Source organism: Aulostomus chinensis, chromosome 16, assembly GCF_037954235.1.
Source record: "Aulostomus chinensis isolate RoL2024-O1b breed Wild chromosome 16, RoL_Achi_v1.0, whole genome shotgun sequence".
Lineage (NCBI taxonomy): Eukaryota > Metazoa > Chordata > Actinopteri > Syngnathiformes > Aulostomidae > Aulostomus > Aulostomus chinensis.
The window spans coordinates 18,282,871-18,301,382 of record NC_141335.1 but is presented as its reverse complement, the minus strand read 5'-3'; the positions used below and the strand labels follow the sequence as shown (position 1 = coordinate 18,301,382).

Genomic DNA, 18,512 nt, shown 5'->3' with positions numbered 1-18,512 from the left:
GGAAAGGATGCACTTACAGAGTGGCTAACTTAGGGCAGGAAAGCCCTGAACATGAAGGACCCCCAGAAGGGACCCATTCCATCAAACGACTGACCAATAACCTGCCTCTCCACAAGATGTAAGTCTGTCAGGTTTCTTGGCAGCTAAAATAAGTAAACATCTGGGTCAATACATGAACGGGGTTCAGAAAGGAATTGGAACTAACACTTGAGGAATGGTTATAGATATCGGTTCCAAAGGTTAGCAACAATTAGCCACCTACTCTACATGGATGACATCAAGGTGTAAGCCAGGAATGAACAAGAAATTGACTCACTGATCAACACCACCAGGATCTACAGCAATGATATCGGGATGACAAATATGGCCGGATGGTATCATGGAGAGGTAAGATGATCAGAACAGAAGGAAATATAGATGAAATGCAGAGCATTTACAAGTACCTCGGGATCCCTCAGGCAAATGGAAGCCATGAGGGGCAGCAAGGAAGTCAACCACTGCTATATATGTGTGTGTGTGTGTATATATATACAGAGAAATAGTAGTTCCAAGACATTACAGACATATAGCCCTTCCCTTGTTGTCAGGGAAAATAAAGTGAATAAAATAAAAATAAAATAAAGTCAAATTGATTGATATGGTATTGTATTTGTCAATGGTTAGGTCAACAACAGACATCAGAGAAGCCATCTATTCATCTGGGTTATCATGGGGATGCTACAGCTTGGTTTCTTTTGTTTTTAGTTTAACATCACTTTTCTCACCAATTTATGTTGATCAACATGCAAATTCACTAAAATCCTTCAGTTATGGAAACTAAACAGGTACAATTGAATAAAGATAATGTCCATTTTACTTGAAAGGCTTGAATTGAATCACTACAAAAATTACTTCAACTTTTTTTCCTTAAAATCAGTCAGCATTGGATCAGGATCAAACTTTGTGTGTATACAGTCTTACTTGAGCCCAAAGGAAGTGCAGTGGCAAGTTTGTGGGTCTGAGATAACAAAGCTATTGGAATGACAGAAAGGAATGATACAAGATTCTGGATAGTTTTGATGCCGTAGATGTAAGTATGTATGAATGTGTTGATCAGAGCAGTCAAATGACAGGCAAATGACTGAAATCAATGTAAGAGATTAGAGTAAGCACCCCCAGTATCAAAGTCAGACCTTGAGACTAAAGTCAGAGATTATAGGTTTTGTAACTTCATCAGACACTGCAGTAATGGCATTGTTGAGAAATTTGTGATAATCAACAACAACAAGAGCAGCACTAAAGAACAGAGAAAACATTTTCAAATAGCAATTCCACATCAAGCATTTAAAGTTAAACTAAATCACTTGTTTGTGTTCTGGGGCATGAGAGTAAATCTCTGTGTGTATGTATACCAAATACTTAATATACAATAGTGTTTGCATACTGAGTGTGATGCACATGAGATCAGTGTGTGTGTGTGTGTGTGTGTGTGTGTGTGTGTGTGTGTGTGTGTGTGTGTGTGTGCAGCTCCCAGCGCCCAGTGATGGTGGCCCATTATTGAGCCTTTGAGAGACGAAGTAGCTGATAAATTCAAACTCTTTGTGTGTAATTGTCTTTTGCATCTGAATACAAATCCCTGCTGCTTATGATTCATCATATTTATTTTTTTATTTCCTTCGGCAACATCTTTTATTAGTTTTGCACTCAGCGGCAAGATTTAATTTCTGCGGGAGGGGACAACAGCGTCGGCTTGATGATTATTATTGAGAATGTGATACTACAGAGGCTGAAATAAAATCTATAGTGCATTAAAGTGACAGATTAGGAGGGGCGGAGGGTTCATTTACAAGTGTTAAGACATCAGTGGCTAATGCCCTGCAACGCCAAATAGCAATACACCCTGGTCCCTGCTCTGTTGGAGTGTGCTTGAGGGGAACAGCATGAGAGTGTGAACAAAAAAACGTGTGTGTGTGTGTGTGTGCGTGTGTGTGTTTGTTATAATCAACAGGGAGCCTCTAGTGGATACATTAAAGCATTGCCAGAACAGAGAGCAAGCTTTCAAAAGTCAGGGTCCAGACTGAAATAATTCTGTCCCAAGTTCTTAAAATGAACATCAAATATCAAATAATGTAATTTTTCTACCTTTGTCTACACTGCAAAATAAATTGCATTGACATTTAGCCTCATGATATTATATTTGTCAAAATGTGGATTTACTAACTCTCTAGGGCACATCAAGAATATATGTGTGAATTATTGCTAACTTTTCTTGCATATGCATATGCCAGACCTAAAATTCACAAGAGTTCTACCAGCCGTTTGCTGTTGAAACATATTGATTGCCAGACGTTAACCCTACTGATCATCAGGCCCGTGTCTTTTGGTGTGCCTTTTCAACAGTTCTGCTCGGGCTTAAGTGTGGATGCAGGAAAATTATTTACAAAAATACATTTAAGACATCAATCTTTATGCAGGGGTTACCAATAAATTCCAATTTGTGTAAAATGAAGCATCAGCTGGGTCCTCAGCTTTCTTAGTGTGTATCTGTTTTGTAGTGTAACAGAGTCTTAACTCACTAGGAATGCAATATACTTTATTTCCACACTGGTGATTTCAGAGGGGAAGAGGGTGGTTCTAATCATTGATGTATCTCCACCAAGATGGCTTAGCTGCAGCTTCTTGTTAATGCTAACATAGTTGAGCATGCGTCTGTCTGTGACTGTTTGTTTGGGCGCAACTAAGTAGGAGATAAGGGGAAAAAATAAAGGGGAAGGGAAGAGAAAGAAAAAAAAGTATAATTTAGACACATAAAAGTGGCTGCTTTTTTGCCTTTGGTGTATTTTATCATTTCTAAATACTTATCACAACTGTTGCATGGACAGGATTCTACAGCTTTTGATCTCTTACTTCCTGTATTTATAATTTCCACACAGATTAAATAAATAAAAAAAAAACCTACACACGTTGGCAATAATTCAGGGCCTGGTGTGTGAAACTGGTTGAAGTTTATGACAATGGACAGTCAGGGTTATGCATATCCCCACTAAATGAGAGACTAACAATGGAGACACAAGAAGAGGAAGATGAAATTAGCTCTAATGATAAAAATGGCCTGTCTCTTTAGAGCTGACATGTTGAGTCACTCTGCGACTGGTCAAGTCGCATCCATTTTCATCAGGGGTAGAAACCTGATCCACACTTGGTCCTCTTTTTCATAGATGCCCCCAGATATTTATGTCTAGTGTCTGATTTTACCGAGCAGGGGCTTAATCAGATCCAGAGTCAGCTCCATCAGTATTCAATCCAGCTGCTAAGAAGAGCGATAAAGTGAGCTAAGACAGAGAGGAGGAGGACAACCACTGAGTGACAAGGTAGGGAGCAAAGGTGCAATGTTCCAGTGTGGTGGAACATCTGTATCTCCTGCATGTGTTTTAAACTACTGGAGATCAGAAACCTCGGATAATAAGAAAACCGTGCTTATCAGTTCTGTCAAAAAGAGCAATGGTAAAATAATTATATTTGAAAATAACTAAATTGACATGAAACTTGAACTAATAAATAAGTAAAATGAAACAAAAACATAATTATGGGACTTAATACAAACAGTAAATAAATTCAGAAGCAAATTAAAATCCAAAATATTAATAAATCAGACTGTATCAATTAATCACTGCCTGCATGTATTTTTTTAAATTAAAATGATTAACATTATTTTTGGTACCTTTAATAGTGTATTATTTTATTTATTAATTTCTTCAAGTATTTATTTATTTATTTATTTATTTATGTGTTTATTTTTGGTTTTGGTCTTCAATGAAAAACAGCCAAAATGGCAATGTGTTTATATTCATTTGGGACAGGGTTATGTTACCTGATACCTGATTACCTGATAACAAAAGAAAAAATAAAGGATTTCCTTCCAGCTGAAATGGATAAACCTTAACCTTAAATACACTGTAATTTATTAAGTTAGACAAAGCAAAGTTTAAGTTCAAGAATCTGTCCTGAAGAGACAACATACATCAATGTACAGGTCTTGATTCATACCACTAAAAATACAATTATTAAACGTAGTTCAAACCACTACTTTGGACTGTAAGAATTAACAACAGAACATATGCCTGTCCAGAACTTTACAGAGAAAGCAGAAGGCTTGGGGTAATCACCAGGGTCTTGACATGGTACCTTGACACAGTGAAATTTAGTCTCTTCCGTCATGTTGTACTTGTCAAATTATAGAGACAAAGGTCGAAATTCTAACAAGCTCATTTCCACTTAAGTACCCATAAGTATGGGTGCCGACATTTTCTCTCAACTGTGAGATATCTGCCTGGCGAAAGAAGAAAAACATTCAGACTGTCAAGGTATCAGTTTGAACATGTTTTACACCCTTCCTCTCATCTTCTCTCTTCACCAGGACCATTCAGCAGACACCTGATCTGTCATTATCTGGAGTGTAATTGTGTGATCAGATGTGTGATGTCTTTACCCTTTTCCTCTGTGCAACACTCTCCCGGTGAACCTTCACTGATCTGTATCAAAACTGCAGGTCACTTGGGCTCTCTGAGAACTCCTTGGAAATAGGCTTGCTTCACAAATGTGATACACAGGAAGGTGACATAAAAAAACAACAACAAAAAAACAACAATAACATGCAGTAAAGGCCTCTACCTTGCCCCCAGCCCACAGGTAGCATTGTTAGTTTCACTCATCTTTGTGCTTAGAGCTATAAATGAGGAGTAGTCAAGGGGCTTGATGGTGCAAAGGGTAGGTCTAATATCACTGGTGCAGCCTTTTTTCCTGTATTCGAAGTGCACGCTATTTAGACATACAAATGCACTAAAGTAAGCAGCTGCACTTAAACCTGTTCCAAACGTGAAAAAAAATGTGCAGTAGTAAAAACATCTAGAGGGTCACAACGAAAACATTCTTCAGTAAAATGTTAAAGTTGTGTATTGTGTCAGCATGTGGAGAACTTTAAAATCAATGTATTTATTATTGCATTGGTGTATAGTTGTTTTATTAACAGTTAAAACATCCTTTAAATAGCAACCATCCATCCATCCATTTTCTATAACACTTATCCGTTAAGGGTCCTGGGGGTTTTGGAGCCTATCCCAGCTGACATTGGGCAAGAGGTGTGGTACACCCTGGATGGGTCACCTTTACATAGGGGTGAGGTGGAATTTGATTTTATTTATGCCCAAACACACCAGAATTGTTTGAAGGAAAATGACAACCCCTGCACACTGTCTGCCAGACTTGGCAGTAAGATTACGAACCCTTTAACTACTCTCAATGGACTAGAACCCCTAAAGGTACTGACAACTTCCAGTTTAGACCACAGACTTAAATATAGTGCCTGAGGTTTCTGGCCATCATAAGCCAGACCAGCTTCAAAGCACCTTAGCAAAGACTCACAACACTTCTTTCAGAAGGTATCAACTGAACCATTTTTGGTGATCAAATATCTCCCAAAATTATTCAATTCATTTGTGGTGGTGTTGAGTTCACATCAAACCCTTCAGTATTCTATGGGTGGCGACATCAAATTGACAAAAAAAAAATGCGTCTGGATAGAAGATATAAAACATTAATCGAGGGCTACTTTCATCAGCATATATCGGGGCTGTAAATATTGGTGTGCTGCATATCTAATTTCCCATCTCTTTTTTTCTCCAGTTGCCACCTGATTCATGGTCCCCCACAGCAGAGTACGAGTATAAGCAGTGTGAGCTGCTATTATGTGGAGCCCACGGTGCATTAACAACAGCAGCAGGTGTCGGCTCTCACATCTGATCACACTAAATCAGACAAATGTGGATGAGAGGTGAAGGGAGGGAAGGGGGGTGGATGGTCTGAAGGGATCCGGGAGGGATGAGCTGACTGTCAATGTCTAGGTGTGACATGCACACTAGTTGCAGAGACTAAACTAATGTAACTAACACTTGCAAAATACACACACACACACACACACACACACACATTATAAAAGTCCTTTTCTTGCTAAATATCAACAGCAACTTCGCATGTCGGGGGGGGGGGGGGGTATCTGTTTCATATATCGCAAGCAACACCTCATCTCAATTACTTCCAGTGTGTAAATATATAAATAAAGGGAGATCCAACATAATCAGAAATGAGTATGTGAGCCCCTGTCATCCCTAAAGACCCAAGCTCTCAGATCTACTTTGTCATTTCTGCAGCTGGGAAGCCACTGGGCTCATGGAGGTCACAGAGCTCAGGCCTCATCAGCAGGGCTAATTTGATTGTGGTGGAACAATGGTTACTGAAGCCCAGCCCGGTGCTGGCTGGCTTACAATGTGCATATTAATGGCTGCTGGAGACTTTAGTCCAGCTTTACCCTGCAGGAAGGGGGAAGGACATGGACAGGGTGATGAGGGCTTTATCATGCGCCTTTACACACTCCAACTAAAACAGCAGCAGCAGTCAAATTTGGTTGACTCTTTATAAAATGATTGATTTTTTTTCTTTCTTTAATAGTGATGTAGTGGAAAGTCACTTGAAAGATGAAATCACTCATGCATTACTTTTCTGTTTCATTTGTTCTCAACTTCTTTCTTAAAATGCTTCTGTGTTTCTTTTCTTCAAATGTACAGTTCATGTGACACTTAAGATCCCCAGAAAGTTTTGGTGTCTAATTCTGTTGCAAAAAAAAGCTAACCTCCTTAGCATGACCTAAAGGTGAAATTTTGAAGTCACCAGTACATTCCAACAGTCACATAGGCAAAGATTTGGTTAATTACAAAAATCATAATAATAATAATAATAATAATCCTGCAGTGTAGCCTCAGCTCCCTTATGCTGCTACAGTGTCTATTATTCATTATTTGCTTAGTTTATTTCATTCATTGACTAAAGAAAAGAGGCAGAGGAATAAGGAAATAGGAAAAAATGTATATAAAGACAAAAAGTTACCAGATCCTGAATGAAAGGGAGCAGGAAGGGGATAAGTCTTTACGTCTTGCTGGGTGAAGAGCTCCAGAGACAGATTGTTAGTTACCGTAACTCCATGAGTATGATTATAGGTGCAACCTTCCATTACAGCAGCGGTACTTTCACTCTACAGTGCCAGACTATCACCGGGGGGAGAGCTCTGGAGAGAGATCAGAGAAGTGCTTTGGCTCCTTCACACCGCAGTGACTAACTGTCACCTCTTGAGGAACAAAGTAGCACTGCAAGTTGAAACAGACCAGCCTGAGCTTGGTCTGGTGAAAAATGACCCTCCTGTCAAAAGCTGCCCCACTTTGATTATCTTAAAAAGTTATCACAACTCTTGTTAGCAAACCTTTGCCTGAATATATCCAGCAGCAACACAACATGGAGTATTGATTTTGCTGACGCCCCAACTATTACTGTTATTAAGTCTTACTTTCAGTCTTCAGCGTCCATCATCTTTCTGGTAACAATATCTGGATCAATTTTAAGCTGCTAAAGGATAAATCAATCAATGCTGCTTTCAAAGGCATCAATCCAGAGAGCTGGATGTTTTCAGTGACCAGCAACAGCTTACTTACTGTACAATATCCAATTTCTGACCAGACAAAGCAAGTAACTGAGGTGAACAGACTCATGCTTTAAAAGAGGTCACAACTTGTAGTTGGTTATCAATCTCTATGTAAACTTCTAGTAAACTGACAGATGCAATAAATATCATCCCTGCCAGTGTTTATGCTCTCATCTCACTGAAGTGAACAAATAAAATCAACCAACTTGTTGCATCTCCTGAGATTAGTTAGCAAATAGCGTTTCATATTTTAATCACTTACATGTTACTCCACAATATTGCATGTTACTGGCCTTCACATGTGTTTTTTTGAATCAGACTAAATAGATATATTTTAGCTTTAATGTACCTGCTCACAAGGCTACGTATCCAGACGGGTCAAACTAATGATGAACACAGCCCAGCCCAGCACTGTCTACTGAGAAGTGAGCAGACAAATGGCTATTGTAGCTTTGCATAACCTCGTAGTCCCACAGTGAAGCCTACTAATGTCGCTGAAGCCGAATGCGGCCCTGCTGCACCAAAGAGCATACTAATTACCACTGCTGCCCTTTCTCTGTGACCTTGGCAGGTCACTTAGCGGTGTGATCAGTCCCTGACTCCTAATAAAGACATTTAACAGGGTGAGCCACAAGAGCAGAGCTTTTTTTCACCTCCTTTCACTCACTTTCTATTCATTTGCATTGTATATTTTCAGTGTAAGAGCAGTGCAGTGCATGCATTCAATGAGAATAGCTATGCATATGCCGAAGGCCCCATTTTATCAATATAGTGCTTTGTCCACAATGTATCAAAAGAACTTTTCACTAGAAGGATTCAAACCTTCCCCACAGTCGAGAGAAACTGGTAACCTTTATGCCTTGTAGAACTAGAGTGTGGAATATACTTGGAGAAAAATAAAAAGCAGATAGAGTCATACACTTGTCCCTGAAATATTAAATAGCATTTCTTAGGATGGCAGTGTGAGTCAGTTGTTTTAGTGCTCAATCGTAGTGTGACCTTCTTGATCTGATAGGCTTTACTCAAATATAAAAGTATTTTGAGCTAAAGGCTGAATTCATAGAAGAACATACTATTTTAGCATGCTAGCATGCAATAGCAAATAAAAACTTTGATCTGAGCATGCAACTGGAAAAATAACACTTTGCTTGTACTAGACAATGTCTTTGAGGTATGGGTAAGGTAATTGTCATGCTCCAAAAGATGCCCAGCACACATAGACAAGAGCAATAACAAGAATTAAAATGAAAATGAAAAACAAAAAATATGGATCCAAGTCAAGAAGCACACAAGAAGCATCTATTTGAAGCACGGACTGTATCTTTAAATAGCTCTCTTCTACACAATTGGTAAATTTGTCAACACAAACTGAGCTAAGAGAAACATTTTATCTGTAAACAGGTATGAAGTATGTAATCATTAGATATAAAGTCCGAATCAGGACATTCTGCTGACACATTAAGAGAAAACCTGTGTCATAGATTGCAATAAATGACAATAAAAATAAAAGTGCATTGAATTTTCAGTCTGACACTGGTGAAACTTTGTATTCTCCTTTGGGATTGAATAAGATTTTACAGTTTGTGCAACCAGATTTAGTAAACATCTCAACCAGGCACAAACAGATCTCTTAGCTCTTGTGAGGTTCAGATCAATTTAAGGTTGAGTTTGATGCCCCAAGTGATTCCTTTGCCAAATTATATTAAACATTCTTAGTAAAACTATGCACAATATGTTCCAACATGTAGCTGGATCTGATTATTTTATATCGAGACATACTTACCCAATTAGATTGATTTACTGAACGTTACCCCCACCATATTCTATTTCAGACAGAACAGAATTCAGTTTATCTCTTCCTGTGATTTTTTAAAAATTTCCTTGATACTTGTTTTTACACAGGAATTCTGCAAACCTTTACGTGTAATTGTGAGTTGACTCACTTCATTTCTTTGTCATGTATCCCTTGCACCATTTCCATTCTTTTCCATTTCCATATTCACACACACACACACACACACACACACACACACACACACACACACACACACACACACACACACACACACACACACACACACACACACACACACACACCACCCACCACCTTGAATCCCTTTGCTTTTCCATCTATCTCTCTCTCTCCCTTACCCCCTCAATCCATCCTTCCCTCCAGTGGTGCTGGACGCGCAGGTAGGAAGCAGCAGGTGGTATGGTGCTGGATAATTACCTATTTTTTGGAGCTCCCCAGGAGTCTGGGCCGTCCGGGAGGTGGTGAAGGGGACAGCAAGAAGCTGCATGGGATGTATTTATAATGCTCTCTGCTAAGACTACACTCAAACACTTAGCCAGTGGAAATGTAGGTCCAAATAAATGGGCTTTTGTTGCCACATGAAAAGGAAATGTTAGGAGATGCACTTTTCAACCACCTTTTTTGATGACCCCCCCCCCCCCCCACACACACACACACACACACACACACACCCCTGCAAATTCTTCCTGTTGCAGGTTTACTCAAGACAGTTTTATACAAGAAGGCATAATGTAGAGACTGCTATGACTAGGATTAATCTTGTTTGTTTGCTTTACTGGGTTTCCAGTGGGTGTGCACCATAGGAAATTTGCTCCATAGCTGTCAAGAAAACCGTATGAGGTCACAAGCAAGCACAAATGCACACATACAAACAGTACAGTATAGCAACCTCCGAAACCCTGATAAATTGAGTATATATAGTCAAATGTGTGCAAATCTAAATGAAAAGCCCTTTTGTTTGGTGAAAGCCAACCATTTTCAAAGGTTCAGATCTCTAACAGAATTCCCATTTAAAAAGCCAGTGAGAGCACAGTGGTTTGACCCAATCAAACTCAGTGGAATTGGCCAGAGCTGAGCCAACAGGAGCATCCGCTTGCTCACTTGTCCAGGCTATATTAGCCTAGAGGAGTATCAGTGGGGGATTAGACAGCCTTTCAAACCTCATCCAGCACAACATTCAAGCAGCCACTGCCACCACCACTACCCCCTCCTCACCCCCAATCCCTCGCCAGCTCTCTTAGTGTGAGCCAGGCTCTCCTGACTGGGCCGCAAGCTTGGCCAGAGCCCTCATGTCTCAGGAGCCTCTGCCGCTCTCTGCTTTAGCCTCAGCTGCTGGAGATGTTGTCCCTAATTAACAAGGGATTAAGCCATCATCTCAGCTTGTAATACACCCTGAATGGGAATTCCAATATGGGATAGTGAGGGGGGAAAAAAAGAGCAAGGGGGAGGAGGTGGAGTGGGTGACTGGATTGGATGGGGTAAAAAGAGAGGAAGAGAGAAAACTAGTGGCGTTTAGCAGCTCAGTAAATTACTCTTGACCCGGAGGACTGAGGGGAGTCTATCGGCATGGCAAGCTGGCTGCCAATTACAACAGCACAGGCATGCCAAAAGTTTTATTGGATGGAGGGTGGGGGGCAAGTTGGAAGGTGATTGGTGTGTGTGTGTGTGTGTGTGTGTGTGTGTGTGTGTGTGTCTGTATCTGTGAAGGGGGGGCTCATTTTAATGGCCTTTTACCATATTACTTTCTGTCAAAATTGGACGTGTTTGCATTTGGAGGGATATTGACATAATTATGATGAGAATTTGGTAGAGGTTGAAAATGAAAATAGAACGTCTACCTTCCCGCCCACAGTCCCCTACAAACCTACTGTCTTCATTACATTGTCAAACATTCAGCTGTGTTGCCAAAGCTTTTTTCCTTGTTATTGTTAGTTTCATAAGTAGTATTGTTAGCATTAGCAGCACTCGATGTTAGCAAGGAGCATCTGTAAAATCACATCACTGGTAATATATATATTTTTTTGTGCAATTATCGAATGAGACAATTTTGTGACAACAGAACGATGCATGAAACTCAATGTGGGTCAACAGCTTCTGTATAATGTCAACAAATGTTGGAATGAGAAAACTGATCACAGTGTGATCAGTTTTCTCATTCCAACATTTGTAATCCAAATCACTGCTATTCAGTGATTTGGATTGTGACATAATTGTTGGTGCCAGACGAAGTGGTTTGAGTAAATCTGCAACTGCTCTCTCCTGGGATATGGCTTGAAAGCTCATTCATAATGATGATAAGAAAATAAAAATTAAAAAAAATGAAGAAAATCACTAAGTTTCAGTTCAGACAGAGTTCGAGTAATAGCATAATACGTTAAGTCATTTGGCTGATAAATCCAGTAGCCTATGAACATTTTTGACAAAATTAAAACATGTTGGACGCCTGGATATTTATTAATGTTTAAACTTTAGTTTAAAGATGCTGAATGAACCTGCCAGAGTTTCAGGCATTTATTTACATTCACCATGGGTATAGCATACAGAGTCTTCTTTCCACACTTGTAAATCCCACTGGGGACTCACCTGATTACTTTGTACTTAGAGAGAAAGAAGTCTTTATTTACATTGTACATAGGCTATATACCTAAAAATCTCCTCTGTATTTAACCAATCTTCTACAGAGAAGGTATCCACTGAACACAGTAGCACTGTAACTGGGGACCTTCTTACTGTGAGGCAGTGGTTACCCCTTTGCTTTTTTTTTTAGAGAGTTTTTTTTTTTTTTTACAGTATCATTTTCATTTTATGATCATTCACTTGCCACATGATAGCCACTGATCCATTTGAAACTTTTTTCCGCTGATGACAACATATTCCATCAATCTGGATTATCGACTAAAGATAATATTTGCTGCATGAAAAAAGCTTGCTCAGAATATCAAATAAATCAAATCCCATTACTTTATTTTATCAGTCGTACATACTTAAATATATTGTGATAAGTCAAGGCAATTACAATAATGAAAAAAAATGTAACTAGGCTAGGGGATTGTGGCCCTTGAAAAGGGAATCACTGCTTTGAAGGGTTTGCTTTATTTAAACTAGGATTTAATCTATATATTCATTTATTAGAACTATAATGCACCAAATGCATGGCAATTATTGTAGAACTCAATCTTTTATCATAAGTGTCACTTTAGGTTCTACTTTCTTGCAGATATATTGTGAATTCACCTCACAACCTAAATAATATCAGTGTCCTCAGGCGGATTAGAGCTGTAGTCATTGGAGTTTAAAAGGCTATTGCAAACCAAATCATTTAAAAGAGTGCAACAACACAACATTTAGGGTGATGTGGCCTGTTCACTGACTCTCTTTACATCTGTGCTGCCCTCACAGCTGGGGGGGGGTGGAGGTGTCCAGCCCACCACTGTGTCTGCTGCTGATGTAAACTGATGCAACCTTCATTCAAGACACAGCAATAAAAAAAAAGTATGTGGGATCAGGGTCCATTGTGAATAGCAATACACAGGGAGTGTTTGGTGGCAAGTTGCACCGGGGTTTCATAAAGCAGACCTAATAATTGATGACACTGCTGGATAACGATCAAGCGTGTGTGTGTTTGCAAGTGTGTCTGAAAGCTAAGGAGCCAGAGAGAGAGAGAGAGAGAGAGAGAGAGAGCGAGGGAGAAGAAGAAGTGAGTGTTTGTGTGTGAGTGATATGCACACAGATAGTCGAAAAGACAGAACAAGTAACCGTGTCCAAAAAAGGAAAAAGTGAGATGAAGAATCTTACTGAGTTATATGCTGTTGAGGCGTAATGTCTCCTAAATATTACATTCCAAAACTCTGTCTGTAAGAAAAAAAATTCTGCTCCAAGTGCAGTTTTTGTCAACATAACCAGATACATTCACAAATGTCTTCGCTGTCAATGCATTTCATAGTTGTCTTGAAAAGGCAATAGAATGTGCAATTAAACATGTCTCAGCATTAAAGTTCACGCAGGCCATGGAAGTCCACTCAAATCAACAAATCATCTCATGCCCACGGTTATGAAACACTTTTGCCACATATTCCAGCTGTGTATGAATAAAGGAGGTACACGCGGCAGCAGTTGACCGGACTGCTCACTTCATTAAGGAGTGAAATAGTTTGCTGCCATATTCAGAGCCTCAATGCCTTCAGTACTCAACTGGATGAAGTCTGTTCATCAGTAATGTCATTAAAGAAGAGTTTTCATGCACATGTCATCAGACCCGGATCACTCTGTGTCTTTCATGTCAGGATTTATCATCTTACTGCATATTTTTTTTAAACGTGGAATTTCCCTTTCTCTGTCTCTATTTTACTGTCCCAGTGATGCTAATAAGGCCAAGAAGCTACCTGAAGTTCTCAGTTAGCTTTATTTTAACAGGGGGAAAATAACCTTTTTGGTGGGCTATCTTTACATGTTGTCTATACATTGGTTTAATATTACATTTTTTAAGTTTATTATTTAATTGCTCTGCAGTCATTTGCAATGCATGTGCATTAATTTGTGTTGTATTTTCTGGTAGCTCATAGATTGTATCAGATAACTGGGGGATTTGCAACCCGGATTTGTGCTTGTATTTATCGTGGAATCCCAACTAAATTAGTGCTAGTTGCTAATCTGGTTAACTTTGAGAAAGGAGATGACTTGGCGATCATCAGAGTAATGCTACATGTTGTATCCCCCCCCCCCTTTTTTTTTTCAAAAGTGCTATTTGCTAAATGCTATTTATATTTTGGGGGGTCATGTTCTGATAATGTTACTGATCCTTTTTCAAAGTACAAATGTGACTTTTTATGGGGGAGCAGCATGCTTTTCCTTTTTTAATTTGTCTTTTTCCCATACCCTCATCATTTATTATGTCGAAAGTAATCTTATTTACAGCAATATTTTTACTCTTGTAATTATTTTGCATGATAATAACAATGTACATAAAGATGTCGTAATAAATTGATGGCACATAAATCAGGGTATTAGATGAAACACAAACCACATTGCACTGAGAACCATAAAGGTCCTGTGTTTACCATACCATTTACATTATAATAATCTCTACAAAATGCATTTAGGAAAGTAATCTACTGATATGTGAGCATACTTGTATGAGACAGGATTGAAATGTTTAGTGAAGATCCAGTTTCTATCTTCTGCATTTAAGTCTGTTTACCTATTTGAATTTGTATGCATGTGTGTGTGTGTGTGTGTGTGTGTATGTGTGTATGTGTGTAAAGCCATTGTTTTCTGCTCAGTGAAGCAGTGCCCAATTGATGTGTTCCCAATGAAGTGCAATGACAATTAAACAGTTAGTGACCTGCTATTTCCATTCATTTCCTCCCAGTTCTTCGTGCTGTGTCTGTGTGTATTTGTGTGTGCGTGTGTTTATAAACTTACTGTGTTTGACTGTAGGATGCACAGCTGTGACAGAAAAAAGAAAGCGCAGAGTCAGCATTTCTAGAAACAGACATATATAAAATATACACACCTGTAAGAGACTCGCATTTGCATGATACACAGTTACTGAAATTCCTCGTAGCTTATCAGAGAGAATGTCGTACATCGTAAACACATCCAGCAGGTACCGACCGCCTGCTTAAGGCACATTTTATTCCTGTAAACATACATTCAGAACAGCATTTAATCACGCCACCCTGTCTGTGTTGGCTGCATCTTTATACTTCCTTCCCCTTCCATTTTTGTTTCTTCTCCCTTTTGATTTTCCCTTTCCTCCCTCTCTTGCTCTTTCTGTTTCTGTACCTTTTTCCACTCTTTATTTTCCTTCTCTCACTGCCTCCCAGTGCACAAATAAGGATACAAACATAGCCATTTGCATAACAATCTCCACTTGTTTTTCTGCTTAGATGGAATTCACAGTATGGTGCCGGCATGACTGAGACAGGGGTCATTGCTATGTATATCAGAGAGATGAAGAGGTAGTAGCATTGAAAGAGAGAGAGCTTTTATGGTAGTGAAAGGGAGAAGGAGGGAGGTGGCAGTTGCAAAAATACACATCTAGACATACAGTTTCAATGAAGATGCTTATTGGCATACATGCACTGTCTGATGGAGAGAGGTGGAAAAACACCTTGAAAATGTAGAAAGGATGCAGATTAAAGTAGAAGCAAGAAAGTATCTGAGTATATTTTCATGTGATGCTAAATAAAGAAGAAGGGAAAAACGTAGTCATGTGGCCAAGATTTTATTCCTTATTATGATTTTAAGCCAAAAACATGCATTTTTCATTCAGTTGGCTTCTGTGTTACTTTCCTCACAACAAAACAATTACCCAATGCATTTGTTCAAGTTAGCAGCTTTTCCCACTTTTATACAAATTATGAAATGACCAAAATGGCCTGCTCCTTTTGTTTGCTTTTAGCATAAAATACAAAGAATATCACATTCTATCTCCATTTTAAGTATTCAGAAATGTAAAATGTATATGTATTTGTGTCTGTTACTATGTAGCATGACACAAACACACAATCTTGGTATTTGAATACTATTTAGTTTATTTAACATAATGCAAATAAAAGGTGTCTTGGTTGGTTGTAGAGATGCTTTAAGGTCCCTTTAACATTATTTGAGACTGAACATTCTGTCTAAGTCAGTGGCAAACTATTTCTTTATTTGATAACACTACAAAAAGGGTACATTAATTGTTAATGCTTAGTTAACCTTCAGTTGAGTAATCTCTAGTCTAGTATAATTCACTAGGGTTAATTAAAAACAAGGATAGATGTTTTTAGGATGGGTTTGGTGGGTTGTATATTTAGGAAAAGGAGTTGGGATAAAGAGTTATTTAAAGAATAGACTTCCAACTTTATAATAATAGAGTTAGTTGAAAAGTAACTTTTGCTTAAGTAACACTTGTTAAGTGCTTGTATCTAAGATCAATAATGCCACAATAATCCATCCATCCATCCATTTTCTAAACCACTTATCTGTTGGGGGGCAGCTGGAGCCTATTCCAGCTGACTTCGGGCGAGAGGCGGGGTACAGAAAACTATACTTTAGCACCTACTTATGTATGGCTCTTTTTTGGCTGTTTTCAATCTTGAGGAAATGTCCCATAATATAAATTTGACCAATCACAGATCACAAGTCAGTTGACTTGATGACTCTACACAAGTCAGTGGTGACCAAATCTCACCACAGCGTTCATTAATGAAATGAGTGCGGCAAGTGTCCACAGTTGTATACTCAAAATCCTAACCGATTTGAGTACGTCATTCGGGTACTTTTGCACAACCAATCTTCGCATACTATCCATATTTTTGTTTTACATTTTGACTTGAGTATACTCAAAATTTTAAGTATGTAGTATGGAAGTATGTGATTTTGGACACACTATAAGTCTTTGGGCCCCATCTTACGCATGGCAAGAGTTGGTGCTCTCTCAAGCACAACCATCATTGTTACTTTCAACCTGCTACAAATGACGATTACACCACAAGCACCATAGCCCTTTAACTAGCATATGAAGTTGTTCACCTGCACTAGCGGGTGCATTAGCATGTTAATGAAGGCTTGTGTGGCACAGCTATGACGCATTGCTATTTTCAGAACATGTTTATACAGTAGACCGAGAAGAGGCTGGTCTTTGAACAGTGGAGTTATGTGTGGAGTGCTATTTAAAGGGTGCATCAGTCAGGCGGGCAGATGCAATGCAGTTCTCTTGATGCTCAAACAAAAACATGGAGACATTAGCTGTTTCCCCCTCCCAGGCCTGCCTCACCTCTGATGGCTTTGGTGAAAGCCTGCTGCTCCCTTATACAAACATTAGACATTATCATGCAATGGTTGTTTCTTTCGATGAGAAGCACTCACTTCTCCTCAGTTGAAATGCATGTGCCAGTGAAATTTCAATAAACAAAGTCCTGGTGCAACTTGGGCTTTAAAGGGAATGACACACGGCACGCTGATTGGTTTGATTGATGTCACGCCCGAACACACCCATGAATAGGTGTCTAATGACTGCCTCTTTGCGCTGCTCTCTGATTACACGCCCTCTAAATACCTGAGTGAGGTTCAACATTGCCCGAATGCAAGACATACATACTGTATATTGCCATCCACCATCTACCTGACATGCATTGCTTTTCGACTATCCAGTTTTTTTTTATTCTTTGTTTCTAGTTCTATGAATTTTAAATATAAAAGATTTTTTTTTTCCACGGGGAGGGTAGGAAGTATGTCAAACTGACAAACACATACACAGACACACACAAGCATGCACTTTTAGGATCCAGTTGAATACGCATGTTAAAAAGTAATGTACAGAAACAGACAATGAGGACAATCCAAACGACAGAACAAAGAATGTGACAGGACAACAAAGTAGAACGAATGACAGCAGAGAGGAAAAACAAACAAGACAGGCGGCGTGGGCGATCAAGGCGAGTCCGAGTCATTTTTTATCCTTTATTTAATCAGGTTCTCTCACTGAGATCAACATTCATTCCTTTCACAAAACCTGAAAATGGGGGAAAAAAAAGTTGACTCAGAAGTGACAAAAGACTATTCACAAATGCACGTCAGCCTTAACTCGTCAATTCACAGAAGACGACAAAAGGAGGGTGCATTGTAGAAAATATGGGACATACTTATTTGCTTTAAAAACATCAGAACATCATTCTGATTTGGTAAGAGCTTTGGCTCCTGTTCTGTTCGCGCAAGCTTTATCGAGTTAGACCGGGCATTTCTATCTGCAGGTCAGTAAAGGTGCGACAGAGGAGTACTACGAGGGACAAATGGACTAAAACGGCATAACAGAACACTACAGAAATTGCAGTGTGCACACTTTGTTGTTGCCAAAGAATTTGAATGGTAAAAAGGAATATTAAAGCAAATTCCATCTTTTGAAAACCAATATATTACCACAACAAAACCAAAATACGGCATGTCCACAAGATAATAGTTTTGTGTGTGAACATTCAGCTTAATGTGGAAAAGAGTTTACAATGGAACCAAGATAGAAGACAAGTGGTATGAGTGTGCTTTAAAGAGTTCCATCTAACCTGACCATCACCTCTATTCTGATTATTTACATGGGCAAGGCTACAGGAAAGGAGAGCTGTTGCTTTCACACTATAACTTACTGCTGTGACTATATAAGACTGCTGAAGTCAAATGAAGCATTTTGAATCATGAACAACAACACATTTC

At 39.1% G+C, this 18,512-nt stretch overlaps 1 long non-coding RNA gene across 8 annotated transcripts in view; it reads right to left on the bottom strand.

Moving 5' to 3' along the window:
- LOC147247724 (uncharacterized) overlaps positions 1 to 18,512 on the bottom strand; it is a 361,363-nt gene that overhangs the window by 209,131 nt on the left and 133,720 nt on the right. For all 8 annotated transcript variants that reach the window (XR_015109542.1, XR_015109538.1, XR_015109539.1 and 5 more), the window contains one exon: positions 14,742 to 14,765. This is a non-coding gene — a long non-coding RNA (uncharacterized LOC147247724). The remainder of the gene's footprint in view (positions 1 to 14,741; positions 14,766 to 18,512) is intronic.